The sequence below is a fragment of the Lathamus discolor genome, chromosome 5 (genome assembly GCF_037157495.1).
Source record: "Lathamus discolor isolate bLatDis1 chromosome 5, bLatDis1.hap1, whole genome shotgun sequence".
NCBI classification, from domain to species: domain Eukaryota; kingdom Metazoa; phylum Chordata; class Aves; order Psittaciformes; family Psittacidae; genus Lathamus; species Lathamus discolor.
This window is the reverse complement of record NC_088888.1, coordinates 63,179,659-63,202,165: the sequence shown is the minus strand read 5'-3', so window position 1 is coordinate 63,202,165 and position 22,507 is coordinate 63,179,659. Positions and strand designations below refer to the sequence as shown.

Sequence of the window (22,507 nt, the reverse complement as noted above, 5' to 3'; positions counted from 1 at the left end):
GGTTGTGAGCACAGCAGTCCATGGGGCAGGGCAGGGGGCCACTGAATGCCAGGAAGAAAGAGCACTGAATGTCCTGACAAGTAGATCTATCGTCCTGCTGGTGGGATATGGTCCCTCTCTGGCAAGAGATTTCTCAAAATCTAGACAATGCATTTATTATCTATATAACCTATTTATTACAAGTGAGAGAGGAAAAAGTAAACCAGTGTTCCAGCCGGGCAGGAGGGACAATAACTGTGTCCATGTGTGGTGCTTATCTGAGCTACAGTTGTGGTGGTGGGGCTGGCTGGTAGCTAGCTGGTCACCTGGCAAGGCCACAAGAAGATGCATTAGCACAATGTGGCTGTTTGAGCAGCCATAATCAAAAGCTCCCCAATGCAACCCGATGCAAGAAGAGGAGACAAACCCTCCAAACTGCCCACAAAAGCACATGTCGCCACCTTCACAGTTTTGTACAGATTCTTTGCTAGCCAAGTCTGTGAATGTCATGGCCTCATCTCTTCAATAAAGCAGTGAATTGTTTTTCACTCTCTGTGATATACCGCTTTCAGCGAAACCAAGCCAGAACAAAACATGAGAAGTGATTAAAACAGAGTCTCACCCTGTGCTCTCTTAAAGTAACAGCAGCTGAGTTGTGCCTTGTACTGTCTGAGGGCTTTTATTACTTTAAAAAAAAGATGCCCTAGAAAAATGCAGCACAGGAAGATGAGTTCTGAGAGGTTTTCTTTTCCCACCAACATCTAAACTTCACTTGTAATTTAGAGGAAAGAAGCTGACTTGAGAAGGAAAGCCTGCAGGTTTTACATTCATAAACCAAAAAGAAAGTTGGACTCAAAACTGCCCCTAGAATTTCTTTATTTCTTTCTCTTTTCTTTTGTGCTTAAAATGAGTTAAAGGAAGCTTTGAAATTAACAGCTAAAGGCAGCAGCTACACAGAGTAAACACACTGATTACTCTACCATTAAACTCCCCCAAAAGGATGGGTCTATCCTTGGTTCTGAGTAACACACGAAAACAACATGTAAATTCAATAGCGTGATTTCAAGCTACATTCTTCCTTCATCAGGCTGCTTGTGGTAGCTCTATTCATGCACAGAGTGGAGTGGGTGGATGGTCTGCATAAGCATTTTGAGCTAATGCGCCTAAATTTTAAAGTGCCTTTTAAGTATATAAATTAAAAATCCTCTATCAAGAGAACAACTGCTGCAAATGCCAGAATAATTTTATCTTGGAAAGAGAGATGTGAAACAGTGTCTCCTCTGATTTCCTCTTTCTTTTTCCCCATTAAGAAAACAGAAAGATGATTGCAGGTCGATTCACACTGCTCTGATTTTTTTTCTTTCAATCCTTATTTTTAGAATCTATCCAGGATTAATGCGTGTTCGTCTGATCCTCAGTATGGGAGCGGCATGGAGCAGAATGCGAAATGTGAATCGGTATGGGCAGGGAAGAAAGAGGTCAAAGGGAGCGGTATTGAAGTTTTGCCTGTTTGGCTCTGTGGAATATGTAAGAGGCATACAGAGAGATTTTCTCTCATTAAACTGCACTGCTCTCTTCCCACCCCTCTTTGCTCATGCACAAACGAAACTAACCTCTTCTCTGCCCTGTCTGATTTGTGCTTTGTGACTGAAGAACTCAGAGGATGTTGCAGCAAGGAAATGGGAGCAAGCAGAGTCTCAAATCAGATTATTTACTTTGAGACCATTCCAGAAGCTGTTCCCTCTCAAAGTGGTTCTCACTTCACCTTGCTACTACTAATATTTAGAAGTGTTTTTTAAATTCCTTATTTGTTCAGTTACATTTGGGAAAAAATACTCTCCTTCCTAAATAAGAGTGAAAATGTGCCTGTGGCCAGCTCACAAAGAAATCCCCAGTCTTCTCACCAGCACTGCAGTCTCAGCTGCAGTGGCAAAGGCGTTTGCTTACAGGTACAGACCCAAGACAAGCTGGCAACCACATGGTGACAAAGGCCAGTGAACAACCAGAGCGCTGAAGGTACTGACTCTATCAGTAACGGGAAGACACAAGAACTCTTACACACACACAAAAAAGTTGCTACTAATGAGACCCATCTCCTTAAACCCAGCTGTTCCCACTGTGGTTTCAGTGTATGGCAGCCTGCTTCTGTACGACAACTTAGGTAAATGTGTTGGGTCTGGATGGGGTTAAGTTTCTTCAGCAGCTTGAACACCGCTGTATTGGTGACTAAAGTAGTGTTGGTAACACACCCATGTTTTAGCTATTGCTGAGGAGTGCTTGCACAGCATTAAGACCTTCTTTGTTTCTCACTCTGTCCCTGCAGTGAGTGGGTTTTGGGGCTCGCAAGGGGTTGGGAGGGGACACAGCTGGGTCAGTGGACCATAACCAACCAAAGGGATATTCCATAGTGTATGATGTTGTGCTCAGCAGTAAAAGCTAAATTTGAAAATAGCCACTGCTCAAAGACGGACTGAGCATGGGTCTGATGGTGGGAGGTGGAGAGTGACTCCCTTTGCATCACTTGTTTTCTTTTTATTTCCTTCACTTATTAAACTGCTTTTATCTCAGCCCAGAGTTCTCTTACCCTTCCAGTTCTCTTCTCCATCCTGCCAGCGGGCCGTGAGCCAGTGACTGGGTGGGACCTTAGCTGCTGGCCAAGGTCAACCCACCAGAGAGAGTAATATGTAAGTGATGTTCTTGGTCCAGAAAATAACTTTAGAGGCACACAGTTGAACCATGTTAACCAGGCAGGCAAGAATTGAAATACTGCCTGGAGATGAAATTTTCAGGATTATAGAGATGACACATTACCATCTAGTCCATTTTTAGAGAGATTTTGAAATCTGGAAAACAAGAGTGGGAGGCTGAGATGGTAGTGAAAAACAACCTGGACAATGCACACGGAAGGAGAAAGGTCCTAACTTGCATTCCCTCTTACAGAAGTGTGACAGTATTGAAGCATACAGTCTAACCAGGAGGCCACCAAGACCAGTGATTCTCAACTCTGTTTTGCCAACTACCCTACAAACTGCAGGTCCCCATCCACACAGTTCTGTGCTGCCACAGGCTGCATCTATGCCACCAGGGATGTGTTCTAGGAAGTCTATGTTCAGTCTCTCCTTTCTTTTAAACACACACAGTCCCTACTGCCAAAAAGCTGGGAAATGCTCCTAGAAATAAATGACCTACACAAACTGGGATGGGGCAATCAGCAGGACTGCTCCTCTCTGTCTCTCTTCCTGTCTCCCTCTGTCTCTTGAAAAGATATCAGCATGCAAGATACCATCAGCAGCAACAGAGGAACACAACACTGTCAGATGCCTTCTCTTCTGAATGCATTATCCTCTTTGTCTTTGCATCAGTGTACATGGCTGTAGGACTGATGAGTTTTTGGTTTTTGTGATTAATCCCACAGCCTGCCCTGCCTCCTAGGTGGCTGCACTGCTTGAATTGGAATGCCACATTCTGAAGGAAAATGAGACAACAAAAAACACGGAAGAACACAAATGGCACTTCAAGACTCGGGACTCGGAGCTTAAAAAAGGCGTGATGGTAGGGAAAACCATGAGGGAAGATCCCTTCTGTTAGCCAGAGAAGATAGGGCTTAAAAAGGGACCAGATGTCAGCCATGAAAAATACTTTCTGTTGGGTTAGTGAGCATTTTCCTAAAGAAGCCAGCAACCACCTAGAGGGCCCTTCCAGACTGATCAAAATACCTAAGTATCACTAAGCATATGGTAGATTTTAAGCTTTATGCCATGTTTGGGGGCAAGTAGAAGAGTTAATTTGATTTCATTACACATACTGCTCAGGGAATGATCTGCAAGAGATGGCCATGTGTAGTGACTCTAAGTTTCAGGTCCACAACCTGGTCCTTTAGCTTAAAGCTGGAACAATCTCCTCAGTGCAGCTATAGGAAGTTCTACTTTAATCCTTCATCGCCTAAGCAGGAAGTCACATTGAAATAATGGACTAAAAGGAAACTGTAGATATTTAGGCAAGGTGTTAGGAAAGAAAATCCTTTCTGTTTGGCAAGGACAGCAAAACAACCTGGAATTCATTGCCTAAGACAATGTGAAAGCTAGACAAGTGTCTGTCAAGCATGGCATTGCATGTGGTCAGGAGAATGGATTTAGTCTGGTTATTTTTCACTGAATGATCAAAACAGCAGCTGCAAACATTTTTTAATAGCCCCTCCCCTCAAGCCAGAAGAAGTGTGATTTCTTTATTTCTCTTGCTCCCTTTTTCATTCTTTCTCAAGGTTCATATGCTTAGGTGAAAAAATGTGCTTTAAAACCGACCTGTGAATGCAGGTACATCTGCAAAGCTCTAAAGCCCCACCTGATGATCCTGTTAGTTACACAGGACAGTGTGGAAGTTTCCCCAAGTGAATATTTGCTCAGCCTAGCACATAGGATAATCTACAGTGGTGCTCCTTGACTGGTGATCCAGAGAGCACTGGGGCTCATAACTCATCAGGTGGTCCACAAGCCATAGTACATGTATGACCAAGCAAATACACATCTGCTGGATGCTGTGGCAACATTTTGATGTCGTTTGAGCTCCCCCTCACACTGCTTGCATGCCCTTCCCAGTTTGGTTGTCTGAGCAAGAGCAGTTTTAAAGCACTGACCCAAAATGCCCCTCAGGATGGCTCCAACCATCCTCATCAGCAGAATAAAAAGAGCAGTGTGTGAAGTAGAGGCAATCAACAGAGGTTTCTGTTTCTTTGTATTTAAGACACAAAGGCAAGTACAGGGCTGGATGGTAATCTGGAGCAGGCAGGCAGGGTTTCACTGGAGGTGACTGTTTTCTGATACACCTTGCAGACTACACAACTGTCAATTCAGGAGATCCCATCTGCACTTCCTCTCCATTTTTTAGCACAAAAGGACAAAGAACTGAAGTCTGATGAAGTTAACAACTAGTGAACAGCACAGGGGACAGGCGTCAGATTTGTGTTGTAAAGGAAAAGTGACTTCTTGATAGGGAAGGAATGCACACTCTGTAAGCCAGGCTGCCTGGGTGAGTCAGGTTAAATAAACAACCAAAAGCACATTCAGCACAAAACCATGATATCAAGTACAACATTCACCAAAGCAGAGGCTGTAAGAAGATGACTCTTTTCAGTTGCCTATGTGCTAATTACAAGCATCTAAAAAATGGATAAACCCTCTGCCTGAAGAGTAGCAATGCAAAATAATACTCTTGAAAAATAATAGCGACATTTAGATCATTAGAATATTAAACAAAAGTTGCAGCCGATTTAAGAAGTCCAAATGGAAGAGGGGAGTTGACAGTCCCTGTATGTCACAAATGACATCTGTCTGGGTGACTGACAACTTGGAAGTAAGTAATCTTGCATTTTTATGAATACACCTATGGTGGGGTATTGGTATCTGTTACAGACCATTGGAATTGCTGCAGCCTACAGGATGATGGGCTTCTTAAATACCGACATACAACAAGTGTAAAAAACCCCTTTGTATTATTTATGCTGGAAACCTTACGTACTTTCCAAAAGGCTACAAATGACAAGCTCTTAGCTCCCAATTTAAAGGAAAGATCGGCTTTCCTAACCCTGTGAACTGAAGCTCTTGCCAATTAACTACGTGAGTCATACACAATGTAGGCCTTGCAGCAGCAAAGGGAATGCAGAATTCAGGAGCACTTCACACGACAACGACTATGATGTGAAGAGCTTGTGGGATGTAGCTAAACCCCACTGCACGTAGCTGAGCCCCACAGTGGTCACCGCACCAGGCCAAGTGCAGCAGGACCTGTTGACATGCTCCTTGACTCAGCCAGAGATAGCAATAGGCAGGAGCTGCAGTGCTGGCAGAAGCAAAACTTACCGTTGGTTGTATGATGCAGCTACACCTGAAATGCCTGCGGGCCATACATGATTTAGCAGAGAAGCCAGACAATCTCTGCTGTACACTTGGTCTCAGTAGGAAGGAAATAGTCATAAACCAGAAGGTTACTGGTTGTTTAGATCGAAAAGGACCGACACTTTCTCTGCAAATAACTAACGCTGTCTGCAATCAAATCCAGATTAGTAATATTTTATGCAATATATGAACATACACTCTTTGTATTGGCATAAATTAAATTCACAGTGCATACTTTCCAAGAGGCAATGTCACAAAACAATAGCGAACGAGACACAAATCAGGCTGAAGGCAGAATGTACAGAAAGTTGCTGGTATCTGGGAACGGTTTAAGATATTTCCTAAATGCCTACAATGTTAGAGCCACAAAAAGAAGACTGAGCTAGATAAAAATAACACAATGAAAAAACTCAGCAGCTGGGTTTACCAGAGAAGTGAAAACACATACAAAATGTTATATACAAAACCAACACATGAAGGGGGAAGGGGAAAACATAGTAACAAGTAAAAGAGCTAAAGATTATATAGAAGAAGCAAGAAGATACTAGGAAAAATTAAGGCAGATAGAATCAGATATATAATTTTTTATTTTTCTAAAAAGATTATGAAAGACATATCCTGAATAATAAAAGTGGTAGAATCATTCACAACAATAGACAGCAGCAGAAGTTACTAAATAAATAGTTCTGTTTAGCACACAGGTAAAAGGTTGTATGATCTGTTTACAAAGACGATGAAACAACTTTCCACCACAACAGCCCCTGGAGACGGGATGTTAAGCAGCCAATGCATGATTCTAGGTGTTTCAGATTAGTTTCTAGAAATAAACTTGTCTAAGAAGGTTTTAGATATCTAGCCTTAGAGCTGCTACTGCTGCATGTAAAGCAGTTCTAGGCCCCTGGGGAAGGACCAGGGGCAGGAGGAAGGGTCATTTTGGGCCACAATTTAATAAGGGTAAAAGCAATTACAAGCCAGTTGGCAGTTTCTAGTATTTTGCATAGGACCAACACAGGACTCAGTTCATGATATAAATATACATAGTAATATAGCTATATAAAAAGCTCTGTATCTAAAATAATATGTTTGGCTTTAAGGAAAAGAGATCCTGCCAAACTATGCTGCAGTAATTTCTTGCAAAAATTGCAAGCTCACTTGACAAAGGCAGCCTCGTTGACAGTATTCGAAGTCTAAGTCATTTGACTTGCTCTGTAGAACATCTTTATGAAGAAACTGAATGCTCTGAAGCTTGTATGGAGTGTCTCCATCTGTGCATGGAAAGCAGGACTCCGTAAGTGGAGAGCACTGTATGAAGTCAGGCACAAATCTCAGACATACTTTATACTGAAGTTACTTTTGAGTCCACAATCATATTAAATGCATTAAAAAGTTGATAAATGAAGGAACCCAAAGTGTAACTGTAAGTGGGAAACTATTTATTAGCAAACAGATGGGTTCCTATTGGGTTCCTACACGTATCCCTTTACTATTTTAGGGACTGTAGTGGTAGGACAAGGGGTAACGGGTTCAAACTTAAACAGGGGAAGTTTAGATTGAGTATAAGGAGGAAGTTTTTTACTGTGATGGTGCTGAGGCACTGGAATGGGTTGCCCAGGGAAGCTGTGAATGCTCCATCCCTGGCAGTGTTCAAGGCCAGGTTGGACAGAGCCTTGGGTGAGATGGTTTATTGTGAGGTGTCCCTGCCCATGGCAGGGGGGTTGGAAGTAGATGATCTTGAGGTCCTTTCCAACCCTAACTATTCTATGATTCTATGATTCTATGATTTAATAGACTTATCAGTGACCTGGATTAAGGATAAATCATTATGGTTAGATACAAGACTGGGGACAGCAAAAACACAAACAATGAAAGGAAAAGCCTGACACAAAGCAACTAGGGTCTGTAGAAAGTGGGAGAAACCACATTAGGTGTTAAAATGGCCAAGTGCAGAATCACCTTTATAGAATATAGAATACAGAATACAGGCTGTACTTACAGGATGAGAGGGAGAGAGAGGACTCTATCCTCCAAAGCAGAGACTGAATATGAGACCTGGGGTCCTGGGTGTCAATCAGCTTGACATGAATTCCCCACGCAAGGTTATGGCCAAAAGGGCTAATGGGAACCTCAGCTGTACAAACACATGAAAACGAAAAGATGAGTAGGTATGTTACAGTGATGCTGTATTTGGCTCTGGATCCCGTGCTCCATGAATAACATATCAGGTTTGTCTGCTTCATTTTTCAAATAAAGTGTTGGAAAAAATGGAAGAGTGTTCAGGAGAGAGAGATTAAAGCACTGAAGACACTGGGTAGCAGAAGGCCTTGTTATAAGCAAAAAGCCTAAAGGGAATTCTGTTATTTTGATCACAGTATAAGAGTATTCATACAGGGAAAAAATTTTATAACAGCGAGCTCTAATCTAACAAAGGTGCAAAATGCATTGAAACTGGAAGCTAATCCAATCCAGACTGTGAACAAGCAATTTTGTTTTGCTTTTCCAGCAATAATCTGCTATGGGCAATTAACCAATAATTAACCCTTACAACACAGGCTGTGATGTACTGCCGATCTCTGCGAAGTTGAGAAAAAAGCTGTGTTTGATTTAAAAATGATGCACACCCACGCATCTTGGGGTTTTAGGAATAAAGCTGGAGGTCATGTGAGTAGTCACTGCATCAGACAGTGCTTTGTGTTTCCATTAAGAAACTCCCCTCTCAGGGGAGTAATCCCAGCAGCCTTCCTGCTCCTGGCCTACAAGTATCTCCAGGGGAAATCCCAACCTTTTGGGGCTGGGGTGCCACCTAAGTATGGATGACACTCAACTGTCCATCTTCTGCAGGCAGCCACCTCTGAAGTACCTCCACATAAAACCTCACTGCAAATCTTCTCACTCTGAGATGGCAAAGAAACAACTTTCAGGAAACCAGTGGGGGTTATTACAGGTCTGCCATCGAGAGAGCACCTGCGACTCCTTGCTTCAGCAATTCACTTCATCTGCTGCCTGCTACTGGGATCTTGTCCTAGGGATCTGCCTGGGAACCCGTTCCAAGATCCCCCAGCCACAGAAGGTGACCTCAGAGAATCAGGCTAAGGGAAGGAGTCCTCCAACCTGACGGACACTTCCTCTCCCAACTTCACACTTTTGGCATGGACTGATGGACTAGCTACCTTCTTCAGGAAAACAAGTTAGTGTCACAAGTAAGTGCCACAAGTAAGCGGACGTGAGCACTGCTCCCACAGGCGCTTCTCAGCTCCCTTGGGATATCCATTTGTTTTCTTCCTTCCCCTTCACTCTGCCAAGGGAACTGGGTGGTGCCAAGAAAGCTTTTGCCTCTGCATCCCAAGGAAGGGGTCTGGCAGGTGGACTTCTAAGGACCATGCAATCAGTGGGGGGCCTTGGCTACTGAATTTGCTTTATCCCACAGCCTGCCAGTATTTGTTTGCAGGTTTTTAAGGACGCAGTGCAAGCTTTTGTCTGTGCTGTCTGTCTTAACCTGGGCCTTTGGCCAGAAAGTATTAATCCTGTCAATGTGCAAAAGTAGGGAAGGTTGGGAAGCATTTGATTTGTGCCAGTTTCTAGCATCAGCTTGTTTTAAGCTCCTAGAATGAACCCACTTATGACTGAATGCTGCAGTGTAAATTCTGCAAATAAAACAGATAATATAATCTCCATTACGTCAGCTCAGCACTGGTTCACATATGCCATTCTAGAGATTTAGAAGGCATTATTTCACACAAACGTTTCATTGTATTTAATTATGATCATACAGATATTCTTCCGTTCAACAAGTGGGAAAAAGCATGTGGGAATCACTTTCAGTAAGTGATGCCCACACAAACACACATACATAGCATAGAAAAATCTCAGTGCAATGTTACAAACAGAAACATCTCATGTTAAATAAACTATTGCAGTACAAAACTTCTGCAGACTGAACTAAAGTAGGAAAGCTTGTGAAAATTTTCAGGAGGGAAAAGGCCTCTCCAAGTGCAGTATATATATATGTGTGCACATGCATCCACAGACACACCAACACGTGGTTTCTGCTGTGCTTGGTATTACAATCAACGGATCTCAAGAACCAAAACTGTGATTGGCAACTCTTCAGTCACTAAGAGACCAAAAGTTTGGGAAAGCTGATCAAGAGCAAGGTTTCAGACCTATTGATAAAAGATGAATTGGAGTCTGCTAAAGTACTGTTTGAATTGTGCAGTTTTGCATCTTAATACTTTTTGTTCTCCTGGGTGCATTTTTCTCCTCTTCCTCTGGAGAGGAAGCTATATCCTACATCATTAGGATGTGCTGTTAAGCACATGTGCAACTGTGTGTTTAAGCCTTGTAAAGGCTTGCTTATGTCGAAAGATATACCATTACGAGGATCACATAGGCTATACTCGACAAATGTGTTTTTACAGATGAAGTAACTGCGGTAATCTTCCTAAATGAAAATGATTGAAACTACATAAAAGCAAACAGACTTACTTAATACATGGATTTAAAAAATCTTTTTGAAATATTAAGAAATAAGGCGGATGCGAGGATTGTCCTTTTACTTCAGACACACAGAGCAAGAATTAAATGGGAGAATGTGAGACTAACCATCCCATCTACCTTTGTCAGTCACCCAGAGCAGATGCAGAAATGCTATGGAAGTTAATGCAATGAACCCCAGAAGTGTCACTTTCTCAAATCTCAAGAGGCATCATTGACCTGAGGCTGGCTGTAGTTTCTGCCCCAATTCCAGCTTAATGTATTCCAGTTCGACCCTCAAGCGACAGTACTGCTGGAGAACACGCTAGGAAACAAATACAAGCAATTGCTTTGACATAATTCTTTTGGACGCAGGCAGATCGAATGTGCTGATCTCAGGAGAGACCAGAAAAGAGTTTTACCCAATCTCCTCACTGAAGAAAGCAGCAAGAGAAAACAAAGCACAACAAAAAACCTAGCCAAACACATGCCCACCTCTCAGCAGCAAAACTAACGTGCTGTCCAAGAATGGGAGAACCAAGACAAGCATTTTTAAAGTATCATTTGGATGTATACAGAGCATTTAATTTATAGCTTAAATTTGCATGACTTGTATATATAACTGGCTCTTTGCACAGAACATGCACAAAACATCTGTTCTATGTCTAATGAACACTGTAATTCAGTCCTTTATGGCCATCATACATTCAAAATTGTTCCTAACATAGTTCACTCACCTTAAAGCAAACTGCTCTTCTTTCCTTTCTCCCTTTCTTCTAAAATTCAGGGGACTTCATGGACCTGATGTCAATATGATTGTCAGGATAAACCTTCCTGCCTTGCCACTCACTTAAATGCCTGATCTCTAGCAGCTTTGAAGCTGTATAGTCTCATGAGGGAGAACTGAAGGCAACACTGGTTTTTCTGCACAGGGACAGCAAGAACAGATGCTGGGGATATTTTTTCCATGGGAAGATGAATTATGGTAGGAAAACAGATCAAGGAAGCCATTATGACTATCATGAGAATAAAAGATTAAAGATTTTCTTCTCTGCCTGATCACTGTTGCTTCTGAAATAACTTCTGTATAAAGGGAGAAGAGAAAAAACCCCACACATTAATGGTACAGTTTTTCAGAACTCGTAAGGAAAAATACCAGGGTTGAATGTGTCTTGTCCCTCAACTTTATGTAATGAAGACATAACAAAGAAACTAATTCCAAGCTCATGCCTTCCACCCTATTTTATCTCCTCACCTAAGATAGGCTTCCACATCTGCTACTCACAATTTTCCTTTTCTCCCATTCCTCCAGCTCCCCATCAGTTCATGCAGATTGTCTGTAATGGTATCATGCAAAACCCAGATGAGATCCTCAAGGCTTCCTCTTTCTGTGTGCCTGGAATGCTTCCAAGAAGAGAAAGTCTTATGAAGAGATGGATTCTTGCTTCCCTTTTCTGCAGCTAGTTGTGTGGGTCACTGTACCACAATAAAAGTCTGCATCTGCTCTCTGACCACAATGAAGAGATAAAAATTACCATTTTGAATGTCCATAAAAAGCATGGTCTCTGAGAGTGATCATGTGTTACAGCCACTCACGCTACTTCATCTAGAACATCAAACTGCTCCTACATAAAGAAAAAAACAGACTCTAGTCCTTTTTCATTTATCACCCTTTGTGTGACCTGCTCCCAAACAGTGCCCACAACATGTGGTCCACAGTTTGGCTGACCATCAGTTGCTGCAGAACTTTTTCAGCTATGCTGGGACCTGTGTAAATGTTGTAATGTTCAAGGAATAAGGGCTTTAAGAGCACCACTCACTAAGAATTCTCAAACACGTTACTCCCTGGAGCATGCTGGGACTGGTGTCTTGCTCCTTTGTGTAACCATCCAGAAAGATAACTTTGGAATTGCTACTCTAGAAAGTCAGAGGACAAAGGCTGATCAAAACTAATTCTGTCCTAAGAAATTCTTTGAATTCTCATGCTGTCATGTTTTATTTTTTAAAGCATTTGACATGATGCGATAGTATGGTTGAAACATTTTTCTAATACTAGGAAGAAGAAGGCGGTTTTAATGAAAATAAAAATTTACTATCTACCTTGGTTCCTGTGAGGTCTTTGACACAGTCCTATACAACATCATTGTCTCTAAATTGGAGAGATACAAATTTGATGGATGGATGGACAAGGAATTAGCTGGATGGCCATATCCAAAGAGTTACAGTCAGTGGCTCTATGTCCAAATGGAGATCAGTAACAAGTGGTGTCCCTCAGGGGTCTGTACTGGTACTGGTACTGTCTTTATTATTCAGTGTCTTCATTAACAGCATAGGCAGTAGGAGCGCATCCTCAGCAAGTCTGCAGATGACATTAAGCTGATTGGTGCAGCTGACACACTTAAGGGAATGGATGCTATCCAGAGCAACTTTGACAGACTTGAGAAGTGGGCTTCTGTGAACCTCATGAGGTTCAACAAGTCCAAGTACAAGATCCTACACTCAGCTTGGGGCAATCACCAGTACGTGTACAGACTGGGAACTGAAGGAATTGAGCAGCTCTGTGGAGAAGGACTTGGGGGTACCGGTGGATGTAAAATCAGATATGACCCGGCAATGTGCACTTGCAGACCAGAAAGACAACTGTATCTTGAGCTTCATGAAAAGAAGTGTGGCTAGCAGGTCAAGGGAGGTGATTCTCCTCATCTACTCCATTCTTCTGAGACCCCACCTGGTATACTGCATCCAGTTCTGGAGTCCCCACTTCAAGAGCTTGGACCTGTGGAGTGGGTCCAGAGAAGGGCCACAAAATGATCAGAGGGCTGGAACATCTCTCCTATGAAGAAAGGGTGACAGAGTTGGAGTTGTTCAGCCTGGAGAAGAGAAGGCTCCAGGGAGACCTTATTTCAATACTTAAAGAGGGCTTAAAAGAAAGATGGAGAGAGACTTCTTAGCAGGGCCTTCAGTGACAGGACATGGGGCAACAGTTTTAAATTGAAAGAGAGTGGATTCGGATTGGACATAGGAAGCAATTTTTTATGATGAGGGTGGTGAGGCCCTGGCACAGGTTGCCCAGAGAAGCTGTGGCTGACCCATCCCTGGCAGTGTTCGAGGCCGGGCTGGATGGGGCTTTGAGCAACCTGGTCTAGTAGAGGGTGTCGCTGCTGAGGCCAGGAGTGTCGGACTACACTATCTTTAAAGACTCTTCCAATGCAAAACATTCTATGATTGATGATTCTGCTATTAAATCCGATTCCCACCTCTGTGGCTGTTATCACAGCACAGAGATAGTGCAGTTAATGCAGCTGCAACTTACAGGTGCTATGAGACAACTTGCAGGATAGGGTTGCAAAACTGTATTACTGTAGACAGAGATAAATAAAGCACCTGCAGTCTAAGATTAAAGCACACGAAAAATTGAGGGTAAGATAGCCACATCATTCTGTCTAAATGCATAGATGATATAAAAGAAAAAGCAAGAACCAAATGTACGCATATCTTTACACTGCCATTTGTATGAATAGTCAAAGTTTATTATTTCTTCCATATTGAAAGCTACAGTTGTTATGACAATCACAGCAGTTATGTAGTTCACACTCACTATCTTTTCAGACCATGAGAGATCCAATCTTTTGCAGGCTTTGAACACTTCCATCTGGACTCTAGTTTTCAGCAACAGTAGGTTATCTGTTGTCTGGCTACTGCAGGCTGTTACAGTATTTTTACAGCAGGAAATGTGCATTCCATACGTAAGAAGACTACACTTACAAGAAATAATGCACGAAAGTAAAGTGATCTAATTTCTATTCCACTTCCTTCCTTCTGCAGTGTACTGCATTAAGATGTTTGTTCCAATACACGACATTAGTTCAAGGGCAAGATTTTATTTACCCTGATCCTACAAAACAAGCCTGCAGCTAAACTGCAATTCAAACACCTCAAGCTGTTCTATTGCATTCACATTCATGTAAGTGATTTAGGTTAAGTAAGCGGGCTTAAAATTTCTCCTTTGAAGGTTATTGGGCCTGTCTGGTCCATGACTGGATATTTGTGTGTCAATGCCACAGTTTTAAAACACTTTCCAAAGATGCAAAGAGTACATCAAGCAGGAAGTGTCAGTTTTGAAGGGTCTTTGCTGTAGTCCTGAACCTCAGTATTGCAGACTGTCAGAAAACAGCCATTGTGCTGTTAGGAAAACAGGAAAGGAAAAAGGGAAACAGCACAACCTTCACGAAGCACTGCACACATCCATGGATGTTACCCAGCTACCACTTCTGAACAAAAAACCTGACTGCTATGCTTCACTTATCTGCTTTTGGAAAACCAGTTTTTAATTTAGGAAGTCTAAGGTAGCCTTTTAAGAGGAGACTTTCAAGCATTCTCTTACACTTACCCTATTTATTGCTGTTACTGACAATACATGTATATAATAAATTATAAATGGCCATATGCAACTACCTTCTGTCTGCAAGCTAAAAGCTGGCAGAGACTCTATTCTGCTACAGGGCCAAATCTGCATCACACAGGTTACTGAATTTGGGGAGTTTTGAGCACCACTGGATTCACAAGCTGACTGGTAAGTTCCAGCTGCTCATTGCTGAAGTTCTCGGGAAGGGATAAACAGATGGGTTAGGAAAGAACCGTATTCTGAACTGGATCCCATAGCTGTAGAAATAACGTTAAAAGTTCATTTGTTCTCTATCATCTTCAGTGCTGCTGTAGCATGGAAGATAGACAACCACTAAAAAACATTAAATCATTAAAACCCCACTGTATCCCGCATTTTTGGTGAGATGACAGGACTAACTCTTCATATTTACGTGTTAGAGAGGTAGGGGAATTAAAAATAGAACTAAAATCAAGGGACACTTCAAAGAGTTATGTTTGTTTTGTTTATGATGTCAGTAGTGCACTCTTCTGGCAAGGCAACACTGCCTCTGAAATGCAGATTTCCCTAAGGCTGGGCTGGAGCTTCTGCTTTTTGTTTGCATTTGGGCACTTAACCATCTTCAGTGAAGATTTTCTTGAGCGTGAAAAATGTGGTTACATGTTTTCTTTTGTATATATTTTTTCAGAGCAGTTTTTTGGATGCCAGGAGCATAAACGTAAGCAGAGCAAGCAGTCCTCACTTTGTCGGCTTCCCGCTACTATATTTTGTATGCTGGTGCTTTTGTTTTCTCACAAGTTCAGCACTGCTATAAAGGTAGCACGCTGGATTCTCCCTTCCCCCAACAAATGATACATATTAGTACATCTGTTTTCTCTGTAAAGTCTTTCTGCATTCTTCACAGGGCACAGGAAGGATGTGGGCTCCTTTTCACATTCAAATGAGGCAAATTAGCCTTTGCCTGGTTCCTACAGTAAAATGCTTATTTTACATTTAAGCGTGAGAAAAGGGGAGGAAATAAAACCCAACACATTAGGTGGGTTACATGTTTCATTTTCCTACAAGCCTCACTTAGCTTTCTTTTGTGAACTGCTTTCCACAGGACACAATTTCAGGAGGGGGTTGGAAGATTTAATCATGGAAAACGACCAAACAGTTTGCACAAAGAATTAGCAGCAGCAGGTACATTAAATATGAGAAAAGGCTGAAAATACGAACCCGAATCAGCAGGAATCAAGTAATCCAGGACACTCATTCCTAACACCAGTGACTGAGCTGACAGTGGAAAACATGTGCTGGACCTTATACTTACAAACAAGGATCAGGAGATGTGCAGGTCAGTCTCCATTGCTAGAGATACATAAATCCCCAGCAGGACATGAGACACCAACTTTAAGTTGATCCTGTTTTGAGCAGACGGTTGGAGTAGATGATCTCCAGAGTCCCTTTCTAACCCCAGTGATCTGTGAGTTTGCCAGGTCATATGCAGACCTGCTGCACTTATCTAAAGCCTCCTCTCACTCCTGTTAGAAACTAGAGACAAACGCAACAATTCACTGACGTAACACAAGCATGGTATACATTTTGCAGGGAAATTGCATGGTTCAAATTCCTGCTTTTATAGAACTTGTGCTCTAATCCAAGTGGTAAAGCTGAGAGACAGGGTGCAAGAAATGCCAAACAACTGCTTGGTAAATTGTGGCTTACCATGGACAGTTAGCATTAGAGGGAAATTCAGGGCACACTCTCTACTCAACAGCAACATTTTGCACACCCAATGCATACTATACACAAATTAACATATTCCATATTCAAGGAACTGTTATGAAGTAGACAGGTGCTGTAAATTTACACTCAGATTTACTGATGGCAACCTTCCAGGGCAAACAAGCCCTTAGTTCTGTTGATAGTCATGTGGCTGGTTTTAAAGGGTTTACTGAGAGACCTAAAAGAAGTTTTGACACACCTTCTAGTGCAAAGAAGTGCTTTATCCAGCTTGGTTGCTGTCCTCAACTACAGTTCTGGGATGCACCAGTCCTGCAGCAGCCAACGGGCTGTGTCCTTGGTTTGAGCACCTCCAAGATCCATGTCCCAAGTCACTGTTCTGCTCACAAACTACCCCTTGAAATAAGTTACTTATCTTTTCTTGGCTTCCCTCCTGTTCTGACCTGAGTCATTGTACAATGACCTCTCTTCTCAGCCTGCATGTGCACAGCCCTGCCATGGCCTCCCACTCATCCCCAAGAGAGCCCTGAAACCTGCCTCTGGCTGCAGCAGGGAGGTCACAGAGGAGCAAGAGTTTCTACACCCTCAGCTGACACTGGTTTTCCAGACACCCGGCTGCCCAAAGCATACAAGCGCCTACAGTTTTCACCCACATCTCTCCCCTCCAAAGCCGAAGGCATCCAAATTGATTAGTCTTGCATAGAACGGAACAGGACACCATTACATGAGTTGGCCTGAACTCCTAGCTCTCTCCTTAAAACAGCAGCACCTAGCTCCAGCTCAGAGACCTAGAGTAAAGATTAGATGCAGACTTCCCCCAAAGCTTGAGCTTTCCCATTGTCAGGCCCTGGCTGTCCTCAAGTGGTAGGAACAACAAGACCCTGATGAATTTAACACTGGTTTACTTAAAAGTGCTGTGCTAAAGTGGTATGTGGAGGGGCCTGAATAATCCCAGAAGTTCTTGAAAACACTGTGAGTAACAATATATTTCAGTCATAGTCGGGACAGCCAGTTTCTTTCTACTGAGGCATCTATAGCACTTTTAATCTATAATTTCCATTGCACCTTGTTAAAATGATAAGATTTATTATTCCTGTCACATGGCCTTTCTGAAGATGCTGGGAGGGTGTGGAAGAGGCAAGAGAGAAAATTAGTTATCAGACAGCACTTGCCAAGAGTAGATTAAGTGCTCAAGAGTTATATATTTATGTATAAATGACTCAAGAGAGTTTCATTTATTCCTTTTCTCCTGGCTATGTTTTCTTCATCCTGTCCTTCAGCCCTTGTTTCCCTGTTCTCAGTCACAACCCACCTGCAATGGGGAAGCTGGAGACTGGTAATGTGGATTTTTCCCCTTCTATCATGAGATTTAATTTGGACTCCCTTTCCCAGACCTCAGAGCATGCCTGATTTCTGGGAGCAGAACAGAGACCAAGAATAGAGTTAATCTTTGGCAATGTGATAATAATCACTCTCTCATACAGAAAACTGGAGAAGGATTTCAAAAGAGCCGTTGTGCCAAGCACCTGATAGCAAAATCTGAAACTGAAGCCAACCCACACCTTCCTGCTCATAGGCGCAGCTCGCTCATTTTCTCCCCAGTACTCCCTCTTCTCCACTTACTCTACCTGGAGCTAAAATGTAAGTCACCCCTGGGCATACCCTCACAACAAAAAGTGCTGTAATTTGAGAGGTTACTATTTCCATAACAAAACCACAAGCACTGCTGCATTAGGAAAAATTCTTCCCTGTGAGGCTGCTGAGGCCCTGGCACAGGCTGCCCAGAGAAGCTGTGGCTGCCCCATCCCTGGCAGTGCTCAAGGCCAGGTTGGATGGGGCTTTGAGCAACCTGGTCTAGTGGGAGGTGTCCCTGCCTGTGGCAGGGGGGGTGGAATTTGATCATCTCTGAAGTCCCTTCCAACTCCCACCATTCTGTTATTCTATGATTACAAGCGGGGTCACCTCATCTTGGAGAGATGGCATAGGAGAACATGACACATGGAGACTTGATAGATTGACGCAATCCAAGACACAAAGAAGCAGGCAGGTGAGCCGAGCAGCTGGGAAGGGAGGGGAAGAGAGGACAGCAGGAGATGCAGAAAGGGCTAGCAGCTTGCACTCAATGTCAGAGTGCCAGCTGGCAGCTACATGTTGCTGGTTGTATGTGGGGTGTGAATATAAGAGAAGAGATGAGCCTTTAGGGGAGGAGCTGTCTGATACATCATTAATGAACGAAAACATGAAGTAATCTGTCTGCCTAGAAGGCAGAATTGTCTAATAATAAGGATGATAGACTAGGGAGCTGTAGATGAATTTCCTATCTCACCCACAAGACCACTGGCACACCAGCTCCTTTTGCAGTACATAGGAGGATACACCCGCCTCCTTACATTGAAGTGCTGCTTTCTTAAAATCAACATGGAAAACGCAAGATCTAGGTGAAAACACAATAAAATTTACAGCACCCTTTGTGAAAACTGCACCTCTGGTTTCTCTGTAGTCACTGGCAGCACATAAAGACAATACCCTTCTCACATACAGCTTTCACTAAAAAGATTTTTTTTCAAAGCCATAACAGAACCTAGTGCGACCTTTTTTGCTAGCACCAGTGTAATTTTATTTAAATCAATTAACTACATACACAGTACTAATTACCCATGAGTATTTTTTTAGCAATCAGACTATCGGTTGTAAATGTAAGGGTATGTCTTTGTGTGGACATGAACACTCTGCTTTCTCTGTGCTCTCTGAAATGAAGAGCATCAGGCTCAAGAAATAATACTGAAAGGTGCATTTGTGATGAAGGGCATAGCTGCAGGGGCACCAGACACAGGCAGCCGGAAAGCAGTGAGCTTGTCAGGGGAAGGGGCGGGAGGCTAGGGTGGTTTCTTCTGCACAAAGACCTAGCAGGATGTGTCATGCAGCACAAAATCAATACAGACCCGGCATGACAAAGTAATTGTCAGTTTTGTACATTTCTCAGGCTTATTTGGAAAGATCCTATGTTTTGATTTCTGTGAAATTATTAACTTTTCTCTATCTTAAAATCCCTGAACATTCAGGGGTATTAATTTAAACCAACATTATTTTAAAATGCACACATTAATGGGTGTTATTTTAAAGCAAATACCTAAGAAAGACATGGCACAAATCAACATGAATCCTTCTAATGCTGGCACATTTGTGGGATAAGATATACAAGTGCTTTATCATTCAATGTACTTATATTCCAGAACTCCAATTTTCCAGAGCAAACAATGCATAGATTGCAACAGAAACCATAAATAGAAGGCACACATGGCCATGTCAGAAATTATTTATATAGAAACTTAACTAAGCACCTGAGCAGATCTGTGGTGTTTGACTGAGTACTTACTTGCGGCACTGAAGTCCAGTTTAATTATCCTGCCAAATGCCTGTGAGCCACAACAAGGTTATTACAGTTTACCAAAGGACTTGCTCAGGCAATTTTATAAGGAAATTGCCTGTGCCTAATCTAATTGCTAAGAAGTAGCTAAAATTACATTAGACCTGGAAAGACCAACAAAGAAGCAGAAAGCCTCAAAAGGTTCAAGAAGCTTTACAAGGCTGTTCTTGTAAAGCACAGTGGTGGCGATTAGAGGATTAACTCCCTGAAGAGGTTCCCAGTCACAGATACTGTTTTCTACCCAGAACAAACATAAGGTGAGATGACTTGCAGTGCAGGAAAGTATGATTTCTCACACACGTAAGTCTTCCGCTGGTTACTGAATGCTTTTTCATAATAAATGGTCTTTTAAATTATTCACTGATGATGTCATACAGATTTAAATAATCAGTGTAAGTCTCTGCTATTTGCAAGCTGTATCTGACACTTTAAAGAGTCTTTGCAAAAGATTTAACTGGGCTCCACTGAAGAACCCGATTTTTCCAGCTTTTATTTAGTCAGAAGATGAGCAACATCTATAAAATTTAAGGAATGGATTGGGATGGCTTGGATGTTTCCAGACTCTTGCGGGAAAACAGCATGCAACATGAGAAGGAATTACTTCTGTCAATTACACAAGGTTTAATCCGAGATTGCAGGTTGTGTTAAACTACAGTCAAGTTTGTTAACACAGAAAATTTGGTGTTACCTGCTGCATAACCAGAGAATTACCTTTGGTGATTCTCGTGCTAGCTTATGTCAAACTGACCAAGACTTCTCATGGCACTGCAATCAACAGCCTTTGTGTGAACTGTTATTATTTCACTGGTGAACTGCCTGCTGTTTTGTTCATGCGTTCTGGGTGTAAAAAAAACCCACCCCAACCCCCCCCAAAACCCCACCAGAACCCCAAAAAAAGCAAGGGGAAAAAGAAAAAAAGCTCCCTTCACACTCCCCCACTCCACTGACATAGATGAGCCCAGGGCAGTTGACCTAGACTCAAACTGGCTAAACACAAGAAAGGGCAAGTTGTGAGCAAACAAAGCAAGCTCCAAGGGGATTTCTCTTCAATTTTCACAGTTTTCCAGTGCTTCAACCATCCCTGGCTTGCAAAGCATACTAAATTTATTGCTATCCCTGTCCAATATCATTAGAGAACTGTCCATTGAAGAACAGATTTCTACCAGAGCTTGTTCTCAACCTGAAGAAAATATACAACCAATTGCTAGCTGTGCCTCGGGTGTCTTCCTCCTCTACCACGGAACTGAAAGGTGTTTGGTTCCCTTCTTTTTTTTTCTTTCTTTTTTTTTCTTTTTATTTTCTTGTTTTAAATAGTAAGGAAAGTTTGTGTCTGGGTGACAAGCAGAAGCATCTCCAACCCAGAGGAGCCTAATGACAGACCATAAGGCTCCTGGAATTCATCTTTGATTTAATAGGTCTGAAAAAAAAAGTAGCTAGCAAGACATTGACTATATTCATGGGTAGCTTCAAAAAGAGAAGAAATATTCTGGGGAAAAAAATACCATGAGAATTGTTGGTTACAGTGGAAACAAGGCAGCAGTGATAATTTGAGACAAAAATTCTCTGTACAGCAGCAGTGTTACAGTGGCTGCTGAAGCATGATGGTGGCCTAGACTGGTACTGGTCTCTCATACTATTGAGGAAGAGTCTTCTTTGAGAAGAAGAGATGCTTAAAAGTCACGGCTTAGGAATTCTTTATTTCTTATATCAGAAATACAACTACAGAAATATCTAATAGAGCAATGGAAAACTTTGATGTTAAGCAACAGAAACACTTACTACAGCAGTTAAAAGTCCCCTGCAATACACATGACTTTTAATGATGTCTTAAATATACACCTCAAAAGGAAAACATCTTTTTCTTTTGATTTCTGGAAACTTAAGGGTGCTGTGAAAGGTGTTTTGCAACACCAGAGTAACAGGTCTGTGTTTCCCACTAAATTTAAAACTCAGGTGTCACGTACTTTCACTCAGATCACACATGAATAAAAGCATGGGTAAAAGCAGATGTAAGTTTGGGGACCTAAAGTGCATGGGAAAAGTAAAGTAACAAAATCATCTGAGTATGAGCTCTACCCAAAGCCTCCTGACTGTTCACAGTGAGCAGCTTGAGTGCTTTAGTCTCTCTGCTCGGAAACAACTCTTTTCTCAGAGCTCTGCCCAACACCCACCTTCTGAAACATTTTCCAGGTGGGCTGCTTTCTGCATACTATGCAAAACACAGTCCTTTTGCACTCTACTGCAAGAGATATTAGATGGAGCGTGCTACAGCTTTTACTGAGCATAAATCATGTGAAGCCACTCAGGGCAAGACAGGAGCCACAGTTACTCACGTGCAAGATTTGCTATTGTTGGTATTAGTCAGTGGCATATTCCACATGCATGACCGAACAAATTTCTGCAAATAACTGTTTCTGGGTAACATCTACACCACATGCACAGGATGACACACATGTGGAAGGCACATGCCACACTATCCCAGAAATGATGAATACTTTAGTATCAACATGCAAGAATTCTGTTTTACACTGGCAGTGCAGTTTGCACCTTCAGCATGCTCTTACTTCCTCGGGGTGAGCAAAAGGTTGCTGCAAGCAGCCCCTTAATTCAACACAAATATTTCTTCTGCTT

The 22,507-nt window shown here is 42.3% G+C and overlaps 1 protein-coding gene across 7 annotated transcripts in view; it reads right to left on the bottom strand.

Annotated features, from left to right (window-relative positions):
• The window catches only part of FYN (FYN proto-oncogene, Src family tyrosine kinase), a 141,175-nt gene that overhangs the window by 47,889 nt on the left and 70,779 nt on the right, over nt 1-22,507 (bottom strand). For 5 of the 7 annotated variants that reach the window (XM_065681051.1, XM_065681050.1, XM_065681057.1 and 2 more), the window contains one exon: nt 7,864-7,998. The exons of the other annotated variants lie outside the window; for them this stretch is intronic. The gene's annotated coding sequence lies outside the window, so the exon portion shown is untranslated. The remainder of the gene's footprint in view (nt 1-7,863; nt 7,999-22,507) is intronic. 7 annotated transcript variants of the gene reach the window in all.